The sequence below is a fragment of the Bombina bombina genome, chromosome 6, assembly GCF_027579735.1.
Source record: "Bombina bombina isolate aBomBom1 chromosome 6, aBomBom1.pri, whole genome shotgun sequence".
Taxonomy (NCBI): domain Eukaryota; kingdom Metazoa; phylum Chordata; class Amphibia; order Anura; family Bombinatoridae; genus Bombina; species Bombina bombina.
In genome coordinates, this window is record NC_069504.1 from 416,950,419 (window position 1) to 416,973,226 (window position 22,808).

Here is a 22,808-nt window from a genome sequence, read left to right on the forward strand (position 1 = left end):
AAAGAGTTATGCCTCATTCCACTAGGGCTGTTGCCCATTCCACATGGGCATTCAAAAATTAAGCTTTTGTAGAACTGATTTGCAAGGCTGCAACTTGGTCCTCTCTTCACACTTTTTCAAAATTTTCTAAATTTGATACTTTTGCTTCGGCTGAGGCTACTTTTGGGAGAAAGGTTCTTCAAGCAGTGGTGCCTTCCGTTTAGGTTCCCTGTCCTGTCCCTCCCTTATCAGCCGTGTACTCTAGCTTTGGTATTGTATCCCACAAGTAAGGATGAAATCCGTGGATTCATTGTGTCTTTAAAAAGAAAAGAAAATGTATGCTTACCTGATAAATTTGTTTCTTTTTAGACACAATGAGACACGATGAGTCCACAGCCCGCCCTGTTCTTTTAAGACAGGTTGTTAATTTCTTTGTATACTCTGCACCTTGGCTTTTCCTTTCTCTTCCTAACTTCGGTCGAATGACTTGAGTGGGAGGGAAGGGAGGAGATATATATAACAGCTCTGCTGTGGTGCTCTTTGCATCCTCCTGCTGACCAGGAGGTGATATCCCACAAGTAAGGATGAAATCCATGGACTCATCGTGTCTAAAAAGAAACAAATTTATCAGGTAAGCATACATTTTCTCTTTTCACTTTTAGAGTTGGGAAAAAAATAAAACACCACTAAGTTATATATCATGTACAAGTATCTATAAACAAAGACAAACTTTGAGACAACCCCCCCTTTTTAACATATTACATATCTATATTTTTCTACAGTGTCTTCTGTAGCAAGCACCATGTTAGTTTTTATTTTGAAATTCTATTCCTTTTTCCCATGTTTGTTAATCAAGACTATTGTGTTATTCTTTACATGAATTCTCAAAAAATAATTACTGATAGCTTCAATACATTTTCCATTTTAAAATACGCTGACATATCACTGACACCCATGTGCAGTTTATTTTACTGCTTGTATTCTGTTACCAAACTTGACTTAGCTTTGGCTGCACTTTAGCCTACTAGATGTTTGGACACCTGACTACTTCTGTTTTTCGAACCCATGCCTATTGTATCAATTAATTGGCTGCCCACTTCTTTGCTTCTATGTTTAAGTGCAAACCCATAGTAATTTTAGCATTCATTCTTAGTACCTGGTATCACTTTAGGACTTCGGGCCCTATGATCCAAAGTTGTCTATTCTGGCATAATTATCTAAAAAGTCTCATCAGTACTGTGATGTTAGTATAAAATGAAAGTGCAAGAGAAGTTTTCTTGCTATTCCAGGTTTGGAAGAAGAGACACATATATTACAATACAATCCTCAAACTGCCAACCGATTTTGAGCAAAGTCTATGGTGAGTTTTGTTCATCAGACCTTAATTCTTACTTCATTCAGTTGTATTACACTGTATTACTAGTATAGCAATATGTGAATTAAATATAATTTTTAAATTTTGAACTTACGTAACCCCTTTATGACCAAGGATGTGCCTGGCACATCCTCAGGGGTTTGAAGCGTGGGAAGACTTTTGGAAAGGGTGAGATAGGTGACACAGAAGATTTGCTAAATGTAGATAAAACTGATGATGCCTTGAGGGAAATGTGATCGAGACTTTAACTAAATATTTAAATTGTCATTCTCCATGTTTTTTATTATCAGTATGCAGGCAGAATTACAAAATATGTAACCATATCAGATTTATCAAATATTGATACAGTAGTTGAAATACTTTTCTTAATGTTTTTTTCTATGTTTCTGTTACATGATGAATGAGTATATAGAGCCACCAAGCTCCATATTCCAAGGTGTTACTACTAACTGAGAAATATTATGGCCTCATTAAACTTCTCAAGGGCTTGGTGACAAAATATCTCACTTGATAGATACTATGACAATGCTGTAGATAGTAAATCAAATAGTGGTTGCCCAGAGTCTCAGTGTATATGTTTGGTAATGTCAAATTTGAAAAGTGTAGGCCATGGCCTTGAGCACAATCTTTATAATATTGGCTACAGTTAACTTGGTTTTGGTTTTGCCGATATGAGAAGTGTGTTTTTCTGTTGATAACAATCCAAAATGGATTTAGCTGCTGAAAGCTTACAGCTGTGAACTAATTTAAATAAAAAAATTCCATACAATGGGCTGGATTACAAGTGATGCTCTAATTATAGCACGTTCGCAATAAGCAGTATCACTAGGCCGTGCTAACATTAGCACACAACTTGATATTACAAATCTATGGTAAATTTAGCAGAGATGTGTTATCATGGCCGACAGCACTCTAGAATAGCGCTAGTATTACAAATGGAAAGTTATAGTTTGCACTTGAGTAAAAGCTAATACTGATCTATAATACTCGGCTTGAGACCTGAAGTAAAGTTTAAGGGGCCGATTTAAGAAGCTCCGTATCGGCCCCAATGCCTCTGTTTCCTCGTGAGCCTTAAGGCTTGCCATAAACAGGAGTTAAGAAGCAGCAGTCTTAACAGACAGGTTAAGGAGCAGTGGTCTTAACAGCTACTTAACTATCATTTTAGGCCCGCTGCTTGGTGAATGGAGCCCAATCTATCGTATCTGTCTATCTATCTTCCTATATTCATTTAAGTTATGGTGTAGATAAAAGCATGAGATTAAAAACCTCAATTTCATAAAAGTAAGAACCATAAAATGATTGTATAGACAATTAGCACATCTAGGCAAGTATCTACACTTGAATTAAGATAAAAGGTGTTTGCTGTAGCAAATAACTATTAGGGGACGCTCTCTAGAAATAAACAAAGCAAAACAATGGAAAATACAATATAACAAAATGTAACCAAAACATAAAGTCCAATTACTTCTCCAAATAAAAAAAAATAGGTCAAACGATGTTGCTCTCTGTCAAAGGATGGTCTGGATCCTGATGGTGTAGATAATCTGGGGAAAAAAAGAGAAACACAGAGGCGCCCCTGTGTTTCTCTTTTTTCCCCAAAATATCTACACTTATATGTATACAGAGTACTTCTAAGAAGAAACATATACTGTATATATGTATATATATAAATATATATATATATATATATATATATATATACAATGCCTTGCAAAAGTATTCATCCCCCTTGACTTTTTACCTATTTTGTTACATTACAGCCTTAAGTTCAATGTTTTATTAATCTGAATTTTATGTGATGGATCAAAACACAATAGTCTAAGTTTGTGAAGTGAAATGAGAAAATATATACATAAAACTATTTTTTAGAAATAGAAAACAGAAAACTGGCATGTGCGTATGTATTCACCCCCTTTGTTATGAAGCCCATAAAAAGCTCTGGTGCAACCAATTACCTTCAGAAGTCACATAATTAGTGAAATTATATCCACCTGTGTGCAATCTAAGTTTCACATGATCTGTCATTACATATACACACCTTTTTTTAAAGGCCCCAGAGGCTGCAACACCTAAGCAAGAGGCACCACTAACCAAACACTGCCATGAAGACCAAGGAACTCTCCAAACAAGTAAGGGGCAATGTTGTTGAGAAGTACAAGTCAGGGTTAGGTTATAAAAAATATCCAAATCTTTGATGATCCCCAGGAGCACCATCAAATTTATCATAACCAAATGGAAAGAACATGGCACAACAGCAAACCTGCCAAGAGACGGCCCACCAAAACTCACGGACCGGGCAAGGAGGGCATTAATCAGAGAGGCAGCACAGAGACCTAGGGTAACCCTGGAGGAGCTGCAGAGTTCTACAGCAGAGACTGGAGTATCTGTACATAGGACGACAATAAGTTGTACGCTCCATAGAGTTGGGCTTTATGGCAGAGTGGCCAGAAGAAAGCCATTATTTTCAGCAAAAAACTATATTGCATGTTTTGAGTTTGCGAAAAGGCATGTGGGAGATTCCCAAAATGTATGGAGGAAGGTGCTCTGGTCTGATGAGACTAAAATTGAACTTTTCGGCTATCAAAGAAAACACTATGTCTGGCGCAAACTCAACACATCAAATCACCCAAAGAACACCATCCCCACAGTGAAACATGGTGGTGGCAGCATCATGCTGTGGGGATGTTTTTCAGCAGCCAGGACTGGGAAACTGGTCAGAGATGAGGGAAAGATGGATGTTGCTAAATAATATTCTTGAGCAAAACCTGTACCACTCTGTGCGTGATTTGAGGCTAGGACGGAGGTTCACCTTCCAGCAGGACAATGAGACACCAAACACACTGCTAAAGCAACACTTGAGTGGTATAAAGGGAAACATGTAAATGTGTTGAAATGGCCTAGTCAAAGCCCAGACCTCAATCCAATAGAACATCTGTGGTCAGACTTAAAGATTGCTGTTCACAAGTGCAAACCATCAAACTTGAAGGAGCTGGAGCAGTTTTGCAAGGAAGAATGTGCAAACATCCCAGTGGTAAGATGTGGCAAGCTCATAGAGACTTATCCAAAGTGACTTGGCTTGGAGGTGTGATTGCCGCAAAAGGTGGCTCTACAAAGTATTGACTTTAGGGGGTGAATAGTTGTGCACATTGACTTATTCTGTTATTTTGTCCTATTTGCTGTTTGCTTCACAATAAAAAATAAAAAAAAATCTTCAAACTTGTGGGCATGTTCTGTAAGTTAAATGATGCAAATCCTCAAACAATCCATGTTAATTCCAGGTTGTGATGCAACAAAACACAAAAAATGCCAAGGGGGGTGAATACTTTTTCAAGGCATTCTGTATATATATATATATATATAGTACATATATACCGTATATATATATATATATATATATATATATATGTACCGTATATATATATATATATATACCTTATTTTTATATATATATATATATATATATACAAAGTCATAGATAGGATAGCACAATCTTACTAAGGTAATGCCACGGTGCTCTGCTAATATCATAACAATTCTCTCCAAAAAGCAGGCAGCTCACTGGTCTTTGCAATAAAACTTAGTATTTATTGTTTCAGTTTAAAAAACAAACGTTTCGGCACTGCATTGTGCCTTTGTCAATGTTATACAAAAAAGTACAAGGACAGAGTGCACCCAAGTACCCCGGATCAGTGAACAAACATTTAAAACAAACCCCCTTAAATAGAGGGAGACAACTTAACCCCACTTAGCCTTTACCGCCATATCGTTCGCATGATCATCCAATTGGCTAGTCCCTATGTCACGCTGGCTCGCTAGCCGTGCCTAGCGTGATGACGCATAGCACGGCGTTGTTATGACAACGTCCAAAGCGTTACATCGGTGGATAGACCAGATATTAGGAGATCACCTGGAGGCAGTCTGCGCATGTTCAGAACCATAAAGTATTCATGAAGCGCAGCGGTTGCTCTGGGCAACCAGTGTAAACCTGTCAACTTAGCGGGCAAGAACCGCTCTAGGTGTCTCATATTATGTGGCTACGGCGGGGGCCAAAGAAATGTGTGATCTTATCAGACTTACAAACCGCACAACACACATGATATTTAATATATCAAATAAAAGTACATATAAATGTGGAGTCATATACTTAGGTCTGTTATGATGCTGAAATGCAAGTCTGAAAGATATGTCTAAGCAGCGATGTGAACTTATTCTATATCAAAGGATTATATGCAAAAATATATGTAAAAAGGTATATGCAGAGCAAACGACATGGTAGTGTATGTATTAGATAGACCCTATTGAGTTCCTGTGTGAATTATTGACTATTTGCCTGGAGAAGAATTATTTCAAATTCGAGGACTGCTACTACCTTCAGATAGCTGGCACAGCCATGGGGTCTAATGTGGCACCCACTTACGCAAATATTTACATGTCATGGTATGAACAGGAGCTCATTAAGCCTTTTGAACATCCATTGGTGACTTTTTATACCCGCTACATCGATGATGTTCTCCTGATATGGAGAGGCGATGAAGTGTCTCTGCGTGAGTGGGTGTCATACTTGAACCTCATGGCTAGCCCTATTCGTTTTAAGCTGGAATTCAGTACAGACAATGTTAATTTTCTGGATCTCAATCTGTTCAAGGTGAATGATGCTGATGGCTGGCGATTTGGTACTAAATTGTACTCTAAGCCCACGGATCGCAACTCTTTGTTGCACGCCAGCAGCATTCACCCTGGACACCAGAAAAAGGGTGTTCTCACCTCCCAGCTCACTAGAGCACTGAGAAACAACAGTGAAAGACATTCACAAGTTACCCAAGTAAAAGAAATGGGCTTGAAATTGAATAAAAGGGGTTATCCCATGACAGACATCTGTGATATACAGGAGAAGTTGTTATGCACGGACACTTTACAAGATATCAGGGTTCCTAAAAGGGATCAGTCTGAACAACTGAACTTGATCACCACGTACACACCTGGTTGTGAACGTTTATCCAATGCAGCACGTCGCCATTGGCCAGTGGTGGGGACAGATCCCATGTTACCTTTTCAGAAGATGAACGCTCCAAGGGTGGTCTATCGCAGAGCAAGGAACCTGAGGGACATCTTGGTTAAAGCAGATACTGTAAACCACTACAAAAAGGAAACATGGCTCAAGACATCTAAAAAAGGTTGCTTCCCTTGTGGGAGCTGTACAACATGTAACAGCATGTGCAAAGGGGAGACTTTCCAACACCCCCACAAAAACCAAAGGTTTAAAATAAACCATCGCCTCAGCTGTACTAGTACCTATGTGATCTACATGTTGTCTTGTCCATGTTCACTTATTTACATTGGAAAAACAATAACTTCCTTCCGCGACAGGATGGCAAATCATCGCCACGCCATACGGGAAGCCCTGAAAGATGGTGACTCTGACCAACCGGTGGCACGCCACTGTGCAAACTTCAAACACCCAGTGTCAAGTATTAGATCAATGCTGATTGATCATGTCCCACCAAATCCAAGGGGTGGTGACAGGGGTAAAAAATTACTCCAATGCGAGAGCAGGTGGATTCATAAATTGGGAACTATGACCCCAAAGGGACTCAATACTACTTTGGATTTCAGCCCTTTTTATTAACACCGATGCCTATGTCCACATAGCTTGGGTCTGTGGAAGTTTCACTGTTATGGTTACTACCATGCTCCATGGGTTTGATGTATATTTAGATCAATTAGTGGTACCGGTTTAGTGATACATACCACATTATGTTCAATGAACATCAGGGATAAGGTCTATCTAATACATACACTACCATGTCGTTTGCTCTGCATATACCTTTTTACATATATTTTTGCATATAATCCTTTGATATAGAATAAGTTCACATCGCTGCTTAGACATATCTTTCAGACTTGCATTTCAGCATCATAACAGACCTAAGTATATGACTCCACATTTATATGTACTTTTATTTGATATATTAAATATCATGTGTGTTGTGCGGTTTGTAAGTCTGATAAGATCACACATTTCTTTGGCCCCCGCCGTAGCCACATAATATGAGACACCTAGAGCGGTTCTTGCCCGCTAAGTTGACAGGTTTACACTGGTTGCCCAGAGCAACCGCTGCGCTTCATGAATACTTTATGGTTCTGAACATGCGCAGACTGCCTCCAGGTGATCTCCTAATATCTGGTCTATCCACCGATGTAACGCTTTGGACGTTGTCATAACAACGCCGTGCTATGCGTCATCACGCTAGGCACGGCTAGCGAGCCAGCGTGACATAGGGACTAGCCAATTGGATGATCATGCGAAAGATATGGCGGTAAAGGCTAAGTGGGGTTAAGTTGTCTCCCTCTATTTAAGGGGGTTTGTTTTAAATGTTTGTTCACTGATCCGGGGTACTTGGGTGCACTCTGTCCTTGTACTTTTTTGTATAACATTGACAAAGGCACAATGCAGTGCCGAAACGTTTGTTTTTTAAACTGAAACAATAAATACTAAGTTTTATTGCAAAGACCAGTGAGCTGCCTGCTTTTTGGAGAGAATATATATATATATATATATATATATATATATATATATATATATATATATATATATATATATATATATATTTAAATACTAGTCAATAAGCCTGCCCAGGGGGCAGTCTAATTATTTTTTAAACTACAGATGTAGAGTTAAAAAATGTTTTTTTTTTAAATCCAGCACAAATCACTTTTACACTACACTCCCCCTTTTTTTCTTCTTCTTCTTTCATGGATACATTTCTTAAATCACCTAATCACTCCCCTCACTCCTCCCTTACCATGGCCGCAAAGTCAAGGGAAAAGAGGAATAAAAACTCAATAGAAACTTCTGCCGAAGTTCACCTTACACCTACTAATATCACTAAAGACACCATAGGGTTGGATGTGCAGGGATTAGTAGAGAGTATTTCTGGAGCTCTTACTCCAAAATTTGAAGCCCTTAGAGATGAAATTAAACAAGATATCTTAATTCTTACTACTGAAGTTAGGCAATTTTCAAACAGAATTCAAGAAGCAGAAAATCGGATATCAGACCTGGAAGACACACACGAATCTTTCAGATCTACAATTGCAAATAATAGCTTGGTTATAGACAAACTACAAAATAAGATAGAAGACCTGGAGAATTGCTCCAGGCGAAATAATATCCGTATTATTGGCCTCCCTGAGAATAAAAGCCAGGAAGACTTAACCAAATTTATCCTGGTGACACTGACACAAATCGTGGGCATCCCAACCCCACAAGAACCCTTTGTTATAGAAAGGATTCACAGACTTGGTGGTCCAATTTCTAATGCAGGTACATTGTGGCTAAATGTGGCTTGTGGCTAAATTCCTGAATTTTCAGGATAAGGTATTATTCCTGCGACATTATTGCAAGAAACAGCCTATTCTAACAGAGGGCTCTAAGATTCTCCTTTTTCAGGACTACTCATATGAGACGTCTCTAAAAAGGAAAGTCTTATCTCCACTTTTTACCAAGCTCATCAACCAGGGAGCACAAGCCACTATAATATATCCACCCAGACTAAAAATAATAACCCAAGACCAAACTTATCTTTTTGATAAATTGGGAGATGCAGAAATGTCGCAGGTAGTCCGACACATTCTCGCAGGAACTGGTTAAGGGAAGAAGGGATTAGAGAACAGAAACCAAGACAGGTTAAAATCACAACTTATAAGCCTGACTCTTCTCTAGTACAGGGGAAAGGTTTTAGATTTTGTGATTGCACAGAGGGTGGAGGGGAGTGGGGGGGGGATGAGAGGACAGGGCTTATATTTCCTTAAAAAATAAAATCCGTAAAGGAGGTTCCTTTTTTTTTTTTTTTCCTCTTTCTCTCCTTTTCCTCCCTTCCCTGAAAGGAAATGAATAGAGGATCTACGATGAATATAATTTCATGGAATGTAGGGGGCATTGCATCCCCTATCAAACGTAAAAGCTATTATAGCACATTTGAGGAAACTAAATAGTGATATTGTATTACTCCAAGAAACACACCTAAATATTGAGGAAGCAAAAAAGTAAAAAATCTCCTGGGTAGGAAATGTAATTGCTACCCCCTGTCTCGGGAGGAAAAGGGGAGTAGCTATTTTAATTGGGAAAAGGGTTAATTATGAAGTCATATCTGTGGAGTCTGATCCTGAAGGCAGATATCTTCTTCTTAAAATAAAGCTTAATGGTTTAATTTATATACTCTGCAATGTTTATGCTCCCAACTATTTCTGTAGTGATTTCTGGGACTCTCTTCAGTTGGGGATGATGCAATTTGGTCAGGGCTGCCTTATTTTGGATGGAGACTTTAATATGGCCCCAAATTATTCTCTGGACAGATTTAGACAAAAACTTAACCCTAGGAAAACCAAAAGGGACAATCTAGAAACCAAATTATTCTGAACAATTTCTCAAAACCTTGCCCTGAGAGACATCTGGAGGATTCAAAATCTGGAAACCAGAAGATACTCTTGTTTATCAAAACCCCACAAATCTTTGTCGAGAATAGATATCTTTTTAGTAGATGATACTATTGCTAGAATGAAAACTAAAACTGATATTTATTCCATTTGTCTATCTGATCATGCCCCAATTCTTCTACAAATCCATAATAGGAGCTATCTTGGCCAGCCCCGGCGTTTCGTTTTCGCTAAATATTTATACAATAATATTAAGTTTAAAAAATGGATCAGTGATAAGTATGGCGATTTTTCACATTTTAATAGAGAATATACTGATAAGCCCGTTATATTCTGGGAGTCGGGTAAAGCGGTTCTCAGGTGAGAAATCTTGGCCTATAATGTTATGCTAAAAAAGAAACATAGAGAGAGGACGCAACATGTTTCTCGCTCTGTAATTGACTCTTACAATCACTATTCCCATTCCAAAACACTTAAAAACTGGATGGATTGCATTAAGGCTAAAAAAGAAAGATATATCTTCTTGTTAAAAGAAACTACCCAGAATGATCTGAGGTCTCAAACTAAGTTTTTATAGGCATGGTAATAAATCAGGCAAATTATTAGCCACCCTGGTTAAAAATAGTAATAAATCCCTAGTGATTCAAAGAATACAAAAGGGAGATAATATATGTGGAACACCTGAAGAAATACTAGAGACTTTTTCGGATTACTGTAGAGAGATATACACCCACAGAGAATCTAATAAATCATCCAGAGAAAACTTTTGGGAGAGGATAGTCTACCCATCTTTATCAGAAGATACAATACAATTTATTAACTCTCCTATCTCTGAGGTTGAGATAAATAAAACTATTCAAAATCTGCCCCTAAATAAAGCTCCAGGGCCAGATGCTCTGCCCAATGAATTTTATAAAATCCTAAAACAACAAATAGTTCCCCACTTGAAGAATCTATACAATTATTTTTTCACGCAGAACACCTTAATCCCTTCTATTTTTTTGGCATCTTTTACAACACTGATCCCAAAATCAGGGAAAAATCCACTTAAAGAAGAATCATATAGACCAATAGCGCTTCTTAATACTGATTATAAATTATTAGCATCCATCTTAGCTTCCAGATTGCAACCAGTATTATCCACCATAATTCATAAAGACCAAGCAGGATTTCTTAATAATAGAAATTCAGCAGCTAAAATTAGGGAAATCTTCTTAACCATTGACCACTTTAACCTATTAGAGGATCAAGGCTTATTAACAAAATCAGATTTTTTTTGGACGCAGCGATTATTACACTTGACGCAGAAAAAGCCTTTGACTCAATCCATCACGATCATATATTAACAACACTAGATAAATTCGGCTTTAAAGGTAATATACTTCAATTCATTGAAAGAATACACCAAAATGTCTATACAAGACTGCTTGTTAATAATCTGCAATCCATAGAAATAGCTTTGAAGCGAGGAACGCGCCAGGGTTGCCCCCTTTCCCCACTCCTATTCGATGTAGCGATTGAGCCTCTTGCTATTATGATAAGACATCAAATAGAAGAGATTAGGATTAGACAAATCGACCTGAAGATAGCACTGTATGCAGATGACATTCTTCTTTTTGTGTCAAATTCCAATATTAACTTTCCTAAACTTCTTTCCATTATTGACCAATTTGGCTCATTCTCTGGCTACAAAATTAATTCCTACAAATCAGAGATTCTGTGGCTAAAGAAGGAGCCAAACTCCTGTTTAGATGCCCCGTTTCAACCAGTAACAAAAGCGTTCAAATATTTAGGGATTTATATCTTCTCTCAACCATCACTCTGGTATGAACTTAATATAACTCCAATTCTTGAAAAAATAAAAGGAAGCATGAAAAACTGGCAGAGCTTCCCACTTTCAATGTCAGGGAGAGTTGCTTTGTTTAAGATGGTTCTTCTGCCCAAAATATTATATGTATTACAGAACACTCCAGTTCTTCTTAAAACAAAAGATCTAAGTAATATTAATACAGCACTACATCGTTTCATCTGGCAGAGTAGAAGACCAAGAATTTCCTTGAATAAACTCTCCCTGGCAAGGGAACATGGGGGCTTGGCCGTCCCAGACCTAAGACTTTATAATCTTGTTTTCCTGTCGAGACTAATACCCGAGTGGATATTAGAATCAGACTATTTTACTAATAATACACTAGAGCGTAACATAACTTATCCTTACTCCCCTTCTTCCCTCATCCACTGTAGACGTAGATTATTGCCTACATTTATTAAACAGCTTAAAACTATTTTTTACACTGATTCAGGCATTTTGGAAATTACATACAATGATAGGAATAGATCCACATATTCCAAGATTTCAAAATCTTGTAGGTAAGCCGGAATTTCACCTAGGCACTCAATCGTCAGTATTTAAGAGATGGGGAAATTTGGGCTTAAAAAATGTCTTGTATCTAGTTGATACAAATTTACTTTCTATTAAATCTTTTGACGCAATCAAAACTGAGTACAATCTCTCGAATAGATAGATAGATAAATTCTTTGCATATCTACAAGCGAGACACTATGTATTTTCCTTGACCACAGAACATGGATGGATCTGGTTATGGGGAGTTTTTGAGAAATGGTTCCCATTAGTGAGAGGGGGAATACACTCAATTTCCCTATGGTATCAGTTATTACTCTCCAAAAGAGGAGATCTGAATCTGGGAATTTTATCTCAACAATGGAATAGTTTTAGTCCCCAATTAAATACTAATCAAGGGATGATTCAAAGATCTATTGAAAGTGTAGCAACTACAACACTGTCCTCTTCCTGGAGGGAGTCCCATGTAAAATTGCTTTATAGGGCTTATTATACACCAGTAAAAGGAATTAAATGGGAGAATTCACAATTTATAGCTTGTCCTAAATGTTCCCTCTTAGCTGCAGATTTGAAACATATACTCTGGGATTGTCCCAAAGTTAGACAGTTATGGCATAAAGTTGATCACTGGATGGTTAGAACACTGAAACTGTCTTACACTGGCCTTTCTTTATCCCATATTATTTTTTTATGTGAATATCTGGAAAGACACCTTCACAAGAAGTTAATCAATATAATTATTCTTACAATCAGAAGTCTGATCTTTCGTTACTGGAAAAAACCCAAGGTACCTTGCTTTACAGAAATAAAAGATTACTTACTAAAACAATGTATTATAGAACAATACGACATGAATAATGATTGTGATATTTGCTCCTTCTTCCAGAAGTGGTCCCTGTACATAAAAAGTTTACCCCCAGGAGAGATTGACCACTTAATACAGTGGGGCAAAAAAGTATTTAGTCAGTCACCAATTGTGCAAGTTCTCCCACTTAAGAAGATGAGAGAGGCCTGTAATGTTCATCATAGGTATACCTCAACTATGAGAGACAAAATGTGGAAACAAATCCAGACAATCACATTGTCTGATTTGGAAAGAATTTATTTGCAAATTATGGTGGAAAATAAGTATTTGGTCAATATCAAAAGTTCATCTCAATACTTTGTTATATATCCTTTGTTGGCAATGGCAGAGGTCAAACGTTTTCTGTAAGTCTTCACAAGGTTGTCACACACTGTTGCTGGTATGTTGGCCCATTCTTGCATGTAGATCTCCTCTAGAGCAGTGATGTTTTGGGGCTGTCACTGGGCAACACATACTTTCAACTCCCTCCAAAGGTTTTCTATGGGGTTGTGATCTGGAGACTGGCTAGGCTACTCCAGGACCTTGAAATGCTTCTTACGAAGCCACTCCTTCGTTGCCCGGGTGGTGTGTTTGGGATCATTGTCATGCTGAAAGACCCAGCCACGTTTCATCTTTAATGCCCTTGCTGATGGAAGGAGGTTTGCTTTCAAAATCTCACGATAGATGGCCCCATTCATTCTTTCATGTACACGGATCAGTCATCCTGTTCCCTTTGCAGAGAAACAGCCCCAAAGCATGATGTTGCCACCCCCATGCTTCATAGTAGGTATGGTGTTCTTTAGTTGCAACTCAGCATTCTCTCTCCTCCAAACACGACGAGTTGTGTTTCTACCAAACAGTTCTACTTTGGTTTCATCTGACCATATGACATTCTCCCAATCTGCTTCTGGATCAACCAAATGCTCTCTAGCATACTTCAGACGGGTCCGGACATGTACTGGCTTAAGCAGGGGGACACGTCTGGCACTGCAGGATCTGAGTCCCTGGCGGCGTAGTGTGTTACTGATGGTAGATTTTGTTACGTTGGTCTCAGCTCTCTGCAGGTCATTCACTAGGTACCCCCGTGTGGTTCTGGCATGTTTGCTCACTGTTCTTGTGATCATTTTGACCCCACGGGGTGAGATCTTGCGTGGAGCCCCAGATCGAGGGAAATTATCAGTGGTCTTGTATGTCTTCCATTTTCTAAATATTGCTCCCACAGTTGATTTCTTCACACCAAGCTGCTTGCCTATTGCAGATTCAGTCTTCCCAGCCTGGTGCAGGTCTATAATTTTGTTTCTTGTGTCCTTAGACAGCTCTTTGGTCTTCACCATAGTGGAGTTTGGAGTGTGACTGTTTGAGGTTGTGGACAGGTGTCTTTTATACTGATAACAAGTTCAAACAGGTGCCATTAATACAGGTAATGAGTGGAAGACAGAGGAGTCTTTTAAAGAAGAAGATACAGGTCTGTGAGAGCCAGAAATCTTGCTTGTTTGAAGGTGACCAAATACTTATTTTCCACCATAATATGCAAATAAATTCTTTCCAAATCAGACAATGTGATTGTCTGGATTTGTTTCCACATTTTGTCTCTCATAGTTGAGGTATACCTATGATGAAAATTACAGGCCTCTCTCTTCTTCTTAAGTGGGAGAATTTGCACAATTGGTGGCTGACTAAATACTTTTTTGCCCCACTGTATCTCCCTTCCAGAACTCAGAGCTGGTCTTGTTGGGAGTATGGTGACCCTGGAGGCTAGACACATATTAGATTCCTCCCTCCCCCCCCCCTTTTTTTTTTTTTCTCTCCTCCACCCTCTCGTCTCTCCCGGGGTCCCCCCTCTGTCCTCCTCCCCCTCTACCCTCTAGCATGTATATAAAAACCTTAACCACTGGACGAGTTGTAGACATCTTCTTCCTCCTCCTTCCCTAAGGGAAGGGAGGGATAGAGAAGAGACAAGGAAAGGGAAGTGACCATAAGCCTGTAGATTGGTCTTAGATATATAGAAATACAGAGAAAGAAACAGGCTTTGGCATTTACTCGATAAATTATTTAAATAAAATATCCAAAATATTATTGTTTGTGGAATTTCAAAGTAAATTGACTCCCCATTTTTTGTTTTTGTATTATTTTACTGATTCTACTGTAAAGTAATGTAGGAGTTTTATTTGCATGATTTTGCCTTGTTTACAATGAATTTAAGATGTTGAAAACTCTTCAACTGGCATGTAACATATATAATATTGTTAAAATGTAAATGAAAAGAATTATAAAAAAAACAAACTACAGATGTAGAAACAACGTATTTTGTAACTCTTCTTTTATCTAAAAATTTAAGCTACAGGTGTAGCAATACTATAATTTTTTTTTTTTGCAATAACGTTTTTATTAAGGAAACATAATATCACAAATTCATACACAGAATGGTACATAATTCCTTATTGCTTTACATTTCTTTTTGTTTCACTAGTCAAAAACATAACAAGTTCAAACTGTTATAACAAGCCCCCATTGAAACAGCCAGGTGTGTAGCCGCCTCCACTGGGGGGAGAATCAAAGCAATCAAATAGAATATGATAATCGGAGAAAAAGATTAGGGGGAAATTCCCCTATCCAGGATCTTTATTTAAGGATCAAACCATGTGTGTCATATAAAGCAAAAGAGAAAGATAAGAAGGGAAGAAGAATTGATGGGATGGAGAAACATAAGAGGGGATGAGGGGGAGGAAAAAAAAAAAGGGGGGTGGGTACTCAGAAGAGGAGAAGTAAGGCAGATGTGTTCAAGGGACATAGGGGATATTAGGCTGTCTAGGGAGGCTTCAGGAACCAAGCATTCCAAATTGCCCAGTATTTGTCCATGCGATCTGTCCCATTAAAAAAGCCCTTTTCCATGGAGGCTAGGTAATCAATGAGTTGGGTGATCTGATCTAGGTTCGGGGCCTCAAGTTTTTTTCTATGATCTGGAGGAGAAGTAAGGCAGATGTGTTCAAGGGACATAGGGGATATTAGGCTGTCTAGGGAGGCTTCAGGAACCAAGCATTCCAAATTGCCCAATATTTGTCCATGTGATCTGTCCCATTAAAAAAGCCCTTTTCAAAGGAGGCTAGGTAATCAATGAGTTGGGTGATCTGATCTAGGTTGGGGGCCTCAAGTTGTTTTCATGATCTGGCAATGCACACCTTAACTGCAGTCAGGATTGTAACTCCTAGAATTTGTTGGGGTTTCTGAAGGTCGTGAAGTCCAATGTGTAAAAGGGTCAGAGCCGGGGTCAGGGGGAGTATCATGCCAATATCTGAAAGCAGGGAGAAGGCCCATCTGAACAATCCCACCAAATGTGGATGTCTGAACCAGGTTGTCCACATTCTCTCCAGCATAGTGGAGAGGCCGTGGGATATATTTTGGCAAGTTTGTGGGGGGTCATGTACCATTTTAAAAGAACCTTGAAGTATGTCTCAAGGTAGGTAGTAAAATGTATAGCCTGTTTGGTAATAATAGTTGCATGTTCTACTTCAAGGGGTGAAATCTGAACATTCATCTCTCGACCCCAGGCCTTGATCTGCCAAGGTATGTCTTCACTATAGTCAGTAAGCAAAATTATATGATGGTTTGTAAGTGGTCGTATTAATTTTTTCCCTGTTTTCCAGCGTTTTTCCCAAGTAGTGCACTCTCGCAAATTAGATTTGGGGAATTCCCAAGCCTGACGAAAACCTAATATTCTGTAGCTTTCAAACATAAGCCACTTGGGAGCCTTGTCTACTAGCTCTACAATTTTCTTGGAGGTCAGCAACTTTTTTTGATTATATAAATCTCCTATATCCGTGAAATTCCAAGCAGACCATTCTGACCTATGAATGTCTGGAAGACCCGTCAATAACTCCTGTAGACGATGAATAGGCGAAGGATGTGGGACAACTCCCTTGTGGTGTCTAAGTCTATGCCAAGTACTGCAGTTGTCTAAGATAATGTTGTTCGTGAGTGACAAGTCAGACAATCTATGTTTGGCAATCCATATCAAGTCACTTAGTTTAAGGTCTCTAGGAAGAATAGCTGCCTCTAGAAGATACCATGCAAGTTTCTCGGCATCAATGCTCCAACCAGCTATGAGTGTTAAGCGGGTAGCATCATGATATAAATAGACATTAGGGAAGGCTATACCTCCTTTATTAATTGGCAGTTGGAGAATGCGGTTCACCACTCTCGGCAGTTTCCCTTTCCATACATATTTGATAAATAAAGAGCGCAGTTGGGAGAGATATGTTTTTGGGATTTTGAAAGGTATGCACCTGAATAAATACAGAATCTTGGGTAGGACAGCCACTTTGAGAATGGCTATACGTCCCATCCATGAGATTTTCTTGAAGTCCCATTGTCATATTTCTAGCGGACCTTGCTCTCCATCTATCCTTTGGCCTCTAAATCCTTGCACCTTATATCAAACCATTTCCTCCTTACCCTATAAATGATTACTGCACTCATTCACACCTGCTTGGAATTCTTGTGCCGCCTACTTTCAACTCCTGCTCACAAGCATCTCCCCAAGCTACAGACTGAACGCATCTCTGCAGCTCCTGGCTGTAACAGTTTCGGCTGTGATGTCACACGCCAACGGAACCTCACCCAACATCGGGAAAGCTCAGCCCTGCAAAGCACAACCGCTTGCTGGAAATCCTCTTCAGCCTTCCTCACCTCCAAACTACGATTGCAGTGCTTACCGGTAAGTGCCCTACTGCATACTGTCTTACATGAAAGTGCATAACAACCGCAAGGGGCTATTGATAAAAATGGAACTTTTAACCTAAGAACCAAATATGTCCTATGACTAATAGGAAAGGCTTGCAACATTGTAAACAAGGCTCACTAAATATACTTACATCATCAGCAATTTCCTCTGTTTCCTTTTCTTATGAAACTCATTCTTATTACAGGAATTCTCACGTAGGCCTGACTTAATTCCAAGCCCATACCATGGACCCAGCAGCTCTAATCTCCCATGTAGAAGCTCTTACTCAGACTGTTGACAACTTAGCAAAGGGAATGACAGCCCTGCAGACACTTACTTCCCTAAAACAGTATATCAATGAAAAAATTGATACCCTTAAGATTACTTTAAGCACTCATGAACCACAACCTAACCCACCTCTACCTTTTACAGGTCAAACCACTATATCTTATTTGCGTGGTGAACCACGAGTTTGGGCCAATCTCTTCTTTGAGTCAGATGACCCCATACTGTATTCACTTGACCAATTCTTTAAAGCCATGGCTCAGCTTTACGACGATCCCTTTAAACAGCTCTCAGCTGAGACAGCCATGCGATCCCTTCGACAAAACAAAAGACAGGTTGAGGAGTATATAACCGACTTTAAGAAGTGGTCCTCTGATACCCTCTGGAACGATTTGTCCTTGCGCAACCAATTTCGCTTGGGCCTATCCGATGCTTTAAAGGAGGAGTTAGCCAGACAACCTTTACCAGGTACACTAGACCAGCTTATTGACCTATCTATCACCTTAGACCGACGCATTAGAGAGCGACGTACTGAAAGACGTTACTCTGACTCTACACAAAGATTTCCACAAGTCTATACGGCTTCCTCCTCCACTAATAAATCAGCACCCAAGACTTCTACAGTGCCTATGGAACTGGGTTTCATCCGAGGACCTTTAACTCCACAGGAGAAGCTTAGGCGCAAGGCAAATGACTTGTGCATGTACTGTGGAGGTTTAGACCATACCATCAGGGATTGCACTCAACTTCAACGCAAGACTGGTAAGCACAGGAAATTTGAGATCTGCTTTTCATCAAAACATGAACCAATTAATCATTGCTCCCTACCTGTTTTGTTACAGTGGGAACACCTCAGACTAGACTGTCAAGCAATACTTGATTCCGGTGCTAGCCACAACTACATTGATGAAGATTATGTACGGATAAATAAAATACCATTTGTTAAAAAGTTCAAACCTAGTCTCCTTCGTTTTGTTGATGGTAATGAGATCTCCTCCGGTCCAATACTATACCATACTATCCCTATACGTGTTACCACTAACACCCATCATACTGAATTTGTAACATTTGATGTGATTCCATCACCTCTCTACCCTGTAATCCTAGGTATTCAGTGGTTCAAAAAGCATGACCCCAGTATTCTATGGTCAACTTCTGAAGTAACTTTTAACTCCTCTTATTGTAAGGACAACTGTTTATATCACGAACAACTACTTATTGTAGATCCTCTCATAATACCCGAGGAATATACGGAATTTTCTGATGTATTCAGTAAAAAGGATTCTGAAACATTGCCACCACACAGGGTGTATGACTGTCCCATAGACCTCCTACCAGGTGTGGACATACCCTATGGTCATATCTTCCCCTTAGCAGAACCCGAATTAGAACATTTAAAAACTTACCTGAAGGAAAATCTACAAAAAGGCTTTATACGACCCTCGACTTCTCCTGCAGGGGCTGGAATCTTCTTTGTTAAAAACAAAGACCAGTCTCTTAGGCCGATTATAGATTATAGGGAGTTGAACAAACGTACCATAAAAAACAGATACCCCCTACCGTTAATACCCCAACTCATAGACAGGCTAAAAGATGCAAACTACTATACCAAACTAGATTTAAGGGGCGCTTACAATCTAGTACGCATAAAACCTGGACATGAATGGCTTACAACTTTTCGCACCCGTTATGGGTTATATGAGTACACTGTAATGCCATTCGGCCTTTGTAACGCCCTGCCACTTTCCAGTATTTTATTAATGATATTTTCAGGGACTTACTGGCCCTTTTTGTTGTTATCTATTTAGATGACATTCTTATTTTTTCCTCCACTCTTGAGGAACACATAAAACATGTAAAGATTATTCTCACACGATTAAGAGATAATTCTCTCTATATGAAATTAGAGAAATGTATCTTCCATTCAAAACACATTAAGTTGCTTGGCTGCGAAATCACACCAAAGGGTATTCAAATGGAAGGAAACAAAGTATCGGCTATCCTTGACTGGCCTCCTCCCAAGACTAAGAAGGATGTCCAAAGATTCATGGGATTTGCCAATTACTATCGTAAATTTATTAAGAACTTTGCCGCCTTGACTAGACCTCTTAGCAACCTCACCAAAAAGGAGGGCAGATTCATTTGGACTCATGACTTGCAGTATATTTTTGACTATTTGAAGTCTGCATTCACATCTGCCCCCATTCTACGTTTCCCGGAGCCAAACCATCAATATGTTTTAGAGGTGGATGCTTCTAATTATGCACTACGGGCCATATTATCCCAAAGACAAACCCCAACAGAACCTCTTCATCCAGTAGCTTATTATTCCAGACTTTTGACCACTCCTGAAATAAACTACCCCATAGGGGACAAGGAACTCTTGGCCATCAAGGCCTCTTTAGAGCACTGGAGACATTTGCTCGAAGGAACTAACATACCTGTTCTGATATACACAGACCACAAAAACCTGGAATATCTCAAGAGTAATCGTACGCTCTCTTCATGACAGGTATGATGGAACTTGTTCTTGTCACCTTTCAACTACCTTATCACCTACAGGCCTGCTTCAAAGAACAAGAAGGCAGATGCACTATCACGTCAACTCTCGCCCCCGCTGTCAATCCCAGATGAAAGTTCACTCATACCTCTAGAAAATGTTTTAGGTCTCTCTTTAGACCAGAACGACACATTCAAAATAGAACAGACACGGATACAACCTTACCTAAAAAAGAATTGACTCAACATCACAATGGGTTGTACTACCGCCAACATCAGGTTTACGTACCACCATTTCTCAAACAGCAAGTACTTGCTACCCTCCATGACTCAGTTCTAGCCGGACATCCAGGTATAAACAAGACACAAGAATTAGTTGCTCGATTCTTTTGGTGGCCCGACTATTTGAATGAAACAACGTTATATGTGAAATCTTGTAAAGTATGTGCCATATCAAAGTCCACCAGAACATCACCTACGGGTAAACTGATACCGCTCCCTACTCCCGATAGACCATGGACAGATATAGCAGTGGACTTCATTGTAGACTTACCACTTTCGAAGAAACAAAATACTATCCTGGTAGTGGTCGATCTTTTTAGTAAGATGGCTCATTTTATCCCGTTCCATAAACTACCCACTACTATGGAGACGGTTACCCTGCTTCTGAACCACGTCTTCAAACTCCATGGCCTTCCTAATTCCATTACCTCGGATAGAGGAACTCAGTTCACTAGTAAACTTTGGAAACAATTATGCCTTAGTCTCAAAATCACAAGGCGTCTCAGCACTTCTTTCCATCCACAGACCAACGGCCAAACTGAGAGGACCAACCAGTGGATAGAACAGTACCTTCGCTGCTTCTTATCGGCCCGTCAGGATGATTGGGTTGACCTCCTGCCCACAGCAGAATTCGCTTTCAATAATACATACCACAACACCACTAAAACTTCTCCTTTCTACATCAACTATGGATTTCACCCCACGTTTCAATGGCAGAGTAGCATTCTGCACACCCATCCAGTCGTGAACAAATTGATTAACACCATTTCTGATGCTTTCGTTGTTGCCACTGAAAACATCAATCTCGCTAAGGAACGATATAAAGGTCACTACGACAGAAAACGCTTGCCTTCTCCAAACTACCAGGTGGGGGATTATGTTTGGCTCTCCACTCGTAACCTACGATTGCCATTTCCGACCAAGAAATTGTCCTCTACTTATGTTGGTCCATTCCCGATAGACAACATAGTGAATCCAAATGCCGTAACTCTTTCTCTGCCTGCTCACATGAAGATCCATCCTACGTTTCATGTCTCTCTTCTGAAACCTTATAGAGCTTTGCGTCACCACACCGTCCAGGATCTTCATCTACCTACTCTTCCAGTCCCGCAGGATGTTTATGAGGTTCAACAGATCCTTGACTCCCGCATCCACCGCAGGGCTTTGCAGTATTTGATTCATTGGAAGGGTTACCCTGCCTCTGAGGATTCCTGGGAACCTGCCTCTAATTTGTCTGCGCCCAGGCTCCTGGCTCAGTTTCATGGACGGAATCCTGACCGTCCTGGTCCTGATCTCCGGAGTTGATCATTTGGGGGGGGATCCTGTCATATTTCTAGCGGACCTTGTTCTCCATCTATCCTTTGGCCTCTAAATCCTTGCACCTTATATCAAACCATTTCCTCCTTACCCTATAAATGATTACTGCACTCATTCACACCTGCTTGGAATTCTTGTGCCGCCTACTTTCAACTCCTGCTCACAAGCATCTCCCCAAGCTACAGACTGAAAGCATCTCTGCAGCTTCTGGCTGTAACAGTTTCGGCTGTGACGTCACACGCCACCGGAACCTCACCCGACATCGGGAAAGCTCAGCCCTGCAAAGCACAACCGCTTGCTGGAAATCCTCTTCAGCCTTCCTCACCTCCAAACTACGATTGCAGTGCTTACCGGTAAGTGCCCTACTGCATACTGTCTTACATGAAAGTGCATAACAACCGCAAGGGGCTATTGATAAAAACGGAACTTTTAACCTAAGAACCAAATATGTCCTATGACTAATAGGAAAGGCTTGCAACATTGTAAACAAGGCTCACTAAATATACTTACATCATCAGGAATTTCCTCTGTTACCCTAACTTACATTATAAAGGGATTAACCCCTCGAATACTGGTTGAATTGTTACAGCGCTGTCTTTTTTAGAGTGTAATCAGCCTCTTGTTACTTTTTGTCTTACCCTTTTATGGTTAGATGAACTTACTCTGTGCAAAGATATAAAGTCTGCCATCTCAGTTGTTAAGTCAGCTTTGC